The sequence below is a fragment of the Antechinus flavipes genome, chromosome 6 (genome assembly GCF_016432865.1).
Source record: "Antechinus flavipes isolate AdamAnt ecotype Samford, QLD, Australia chromosome 6, AdamAnt_v2, whole genome shotgun sequence".
NCBI lineage: Eukaryota > Metazoa > Chordata > Mammalia > Dasyuromorphia > Dasyuridae > Antechinus > Antechinus flavipes.
The window spans coordinates 201,678,142-201,682,819 of record NC_067403.1 but is presented as its reverse complement, the minus strand read 5'-3'; positions in this window follow the sequence as shown (position 1 = coordinate 201,682,819).

Genomic DNA, 4,678 nt, shown 5'->3' with positions numbered 1-4,678 from the left:
CTCTGGCCTATTCCACTTCCACTAAGTCCCTATCTCATCAAATGACCTTGATTCCTATTTTACTAGAAAATTAAGGCATTCTATTGCAAGCCTTCTCTCCTTCTTTACTCCATACTTCAAAATCTTTCTACATCTTTACCAAGGTTTTCCTATTTTATTCCCAGTTCTGAGGAAGATGTGAACATTCAATCTTACCAAATCAACTCTTCTATTTATATTCTCAATCCTAACTCCAGTCTCCTATAAGCAAGTTATATCTTCAAACACCAATATTTCATTATCTGATAATTCTTTCCTCATTGCCTACAAACAAACCCAGATCTTCATCCTTAAAAAAACCCCACCATTAATAGACATTACCATCCCCTTGAGGTACCATACCATACCTCCTTTTCACTGCCAAACTCCTAGAAAAGGTTACCTATCTATCCTCATTACTTGAAGTCTCACCCATTGACATCATCATGAATCCTTGCAATCTGATTGCTGACCTCAGCAATCTGTACAAACTCCTTTGTTTTTGGACATTTTCAAATTCTCCCTTTTTCTAGATACTTTCTTCTTCCATACTCCCATGATTCTGCTTTCTCCTGTTTCTCCTTCTACCTATTTGGTTCTTATTGTTCTTTATCACATCATCAACCACATCCTACCTCAAAAGCACAGTGTCTTCAAGTTCTGTCTTAGATCTGTTTTCCTCTGAACTCCATCCCTTAATGATCTTATTGGCTCATAGAGGTTCAATTATCTATACTCAAATGACTCCCAGTCTATATCTTTATCCCACATTTCTTTTTTAAGACTCCACTTTCAAATTGCCAACTAATTGCTGGATGTCTCCATCTGTACATCTCATTGAAATCTTAAATTTCATGCATCCAAAGTAGATTTCATCATCATCTCCACCCACCCCAATCCTCTTCTACAATTTTTTTCATCTCTCATTTGAGTAATAGTAAGAACTTCCTAATAATTCTCCCTGCTTCTGTCACCTATTTGTTCTCCAGACAGCTGCCAAAATAATCTGCCAAAGGCATGGGTCTGCCCATGTCACTCCCCTGCTTATAAACCTTCAGGGTTTCCCTGTCACCTCTAAGATAAATTAGAAGCTCTTTTCCCTGTTAAGGGAACCTTCCCAGACTTATTTCATGAACCTCATGTTCTAGCTAAACTGGAAAGCTAGATATTCCCTAAAGTCTATTTCCATATCTAACCAGAAGCTGGTTAGGAAGTATGCCTTCCTCATCTTCACTTCCCAGAGTCCTCATCCTTCAAGGATGGTGTCAGGAGCTGCTTTCCTTAACCTCCACAGTTGTTAGGGATTTCTCTTTCTCCTCAAATTACTTTGTATTTATTCATCTGTGTATGTGTTTTACTCCTAGTAGAATGTAAGCTCCTTGAGGGCAGGGATGGGCTTATTTTTATCTTTTTTTATTCCCCCAGGCCTAGCACAGTGCCTTGCTTATTTTAGGTGCTTAAATAAACATTTGTTGGGTTGAATTGTTGAATTGCCTCTTGCCTGAACTATTATAAAATCCTTTTAACTAGATTGTTCAACCAGGTGGTGAAGTGGTTAGAGCCTGGTCTTGGAAGACTCGTCTTCCTGAATTCAAATGCATCTTGAGACACCCACTAGCTGTGTGACCATGGACAAATTACTTCACCCTGTTTGCCTCGGTTTCTCATGTATAAAATGAGCTGGAGAAGAAAATGACAAACCACTCAACTACCTTTGCAAAGAAAACTCCAAATGGGGTCATGATTTCAGACAACAAAAAATTCACTCTGTATTCCAGCCAAACCAAACCAGTTACCATATCCTTGTTCTTGCCTATCCTTTCCCACCTCTGCATTAAGAATAGTCATTCCTCTTGCTGGAATGTGCTCCCTCCTGATTTCTGCCTGCAAGAACCATCTCTTCTTTCAAGATTCAATTCTTCCACAAAGCCTTCTCTTACTGCTCTAGCTGAAAGTGTTCCCTCCCACAAAATTTTCTAGAGCTATCTGAATTAGGGAATTCAGCAAAATAGGAGAGGTGATGGAGAAAAGCTTAAGAGGAAAAAAAAGTTTCCACTTTATTAAATAGTAATAATGTTTAATAAACTAGGGACAGAGTTCAGAGCTAACCGATTAATGAGAGGTGCTATAATTCTACTAATTAATAAAGAGATCTCAAAACATACTTCATGGTTACCTTAGAATCTGGAATTAGAATGAAAAAGGAAAATGAAATAGTAGCAGATGAGAGAGGACCACTGTACTCTTATGTGACTGTGTGTAAGGATAATCCCCTACTACATTCGTATCCAATTTATTTATATCCAATAAGTTATATTTCTCCGTAGACTGTAAGCTTCTTAAGGTTCTTATCCAATCATTTGCTAAGTCTTATAGTTTCTGCCTCTATGGTATCTCTCCCCCTACTTACATAGCCATCCCCCTATTTAAGGCCCTCTTTACCTTTTCCACAAACTATTAAAAATATCTCTGAATGGATCTCCCCTCTTTAAGACTCTCCCTTTTCCATTCAATCCTTCTCACAGCTAATGAGGTGATTTTTCCAAATCTCTCCACTGCTGAATAATCTCCAATGGCATCATTTTACCTCCAGGATCAACAACAAATTCCTCTGTGTGACATTAAAACCCTTCCACAACCTATCTTCCTAGCCTTATTACTTTCCTCCATTTACTCTGTGGTCCAAACTATGTTTCCATCCTTATTATATATTACTCCCTTCAAGCTCCCTACTTTCAAATCAAATTGACTTTGTGTCTCACAGAGAGATACTATTCTGGAAAATCCTCACAGTATTCTGAAGAAAAAAAAAAGCTATGCTAGAAAAAGCACTGAATTTTCACACCTTTAACTCAGCAGTATCACTACTGAGCACATCCCTAAATGCGGTCAGAGATGGAAAGAAAGGTCTCTTATAGACCAAAATAGTCATAGCAATGCCTTTTTGTGTGTGGTAGAAAAACACTGGAAACAAAATTGGCAGCATTGAATGGCTGAATAAATTGTGGTGTGCAGATGTATCTAATTATTTTACTATAAGAAACAACAAAAATGAAGAATAATGAGAAGCTAGGAAAGCTTTGTTTAATCCATTGAAGAAGAAAATAGGCAGAATCAAGAAAGCAAAATGTGCAATGACCCCAATAATATAAAGGAAAACAAGACCCAAAGAATTCAGGTCATCATGATGACCGATCTTGAGTAAGCATCATCTTGGGAAAGAGATGGTGTATTAGGGGTATGGATTGTGGTCAACATGTTAGTTTGTATTTATATACCCCTATATCTTTATAACAAAGAGGGTTTTCTTAAAGGGACAGTTTTATTGGGACAAAATAGCAATTAAAAATTATCACTAAATAATTTGTTTAAAAAAAAAGAAGGGAAAATGTTTTATAAACCTCAAAAAAAAGTGACTTGATCACAGGACAGAAAACTACAAAAGGGGGATGGAAGTATCCCCAAATGCTCTTCATCTGATTCACTTGTGAATGATGCCAGAGAGGAAGAAGAAGGAAGGAGAGAATCTAAAGAAAATTCTATGGCTGACAAGAGCTCCCCACTGAGCCCCAACTTTAAAAAGACTCTACAAAGGTAAGACCAATTCGGTTCAATTCAGCAACCATTTAAGTACTCACAAGGAGTTGGCTTTCTACTGGACAGATATAGCATGATAGTTGATCAAACTAAAGCAATGCCATTTGAGGAGGGCTAGAACAGGAAAACCCGGGGTGGTTGGGGAAGGTTTCCATTGGAAAAGGTCACTGAAGTTGAAGTTTGGAGGAAATCCAGTACATGAAGAGGCAGAGGTAAAAAAGCATTCCAAGAAAGGGAGAAAGTCTGTACAATGCTTAGAACAGCTGACAAGGGGATTTGGCTGGAAATCCTATCACTGCAATTCAGTTCAATAAAACTGAGATATGTCAGATCCTTTCTTAGGCCCTAGAGCTTGAAGACAAAAATTAAATAGTCTTTGCCTTCAAAGAGCTTATATTTTCCTGGGGATACCACGTGTGTACAGAATGATATAATTTAAATTCCCAGCCAAGCAGTTTCTGTTTTTCCTCAGAGGCAGTAGGAAATCATCAAAGATTTTTGAGTAGGGAGGCAACAATTTCAAGTTTGTCTTGTAGGAATATCAATTTGGCAAACGTGGGGAGACCAAATTGATGAAGAGGAGAGAATAGTGTCAGGGATTCTGATTGGAGTCATTCTAGTCCAATGAAAGGGAGTGAAGGACTAAATACTAAGGGTTTGGGTGCATCAAAGGAAGGGATGAAAATCCAAATACAAGGATGTGGATACATCAAAGGAAGTCATCCTAGTCCAGTGAGGGGATGAGGGTCTGAAAACTAAGGGTTTGGATGCATCAAAGGAAGGGATGAGGGTCTAAATACTAAGGGAAGGATGAGGGTCTAAATACTAAGGGAGGGATGAAGGTCTAAATACTAAGGGAGGGATGAGGGTCTAAATACTAAGGGAGGGATGAAGGTCTAAATACTAAGGGAGGGATGAGGGTCTAAATACTAAGAGTTTGGGTGCATCAAAGGAAGGAATGAGGGTTTAAATACTAAGGAAGGTATGAAGGTCTAAATTCTAAGGAAGGTATGAAGGTCTAAATACTAAGGGAGGGATGAAAGTCTAAATACTAAGGGAGGGA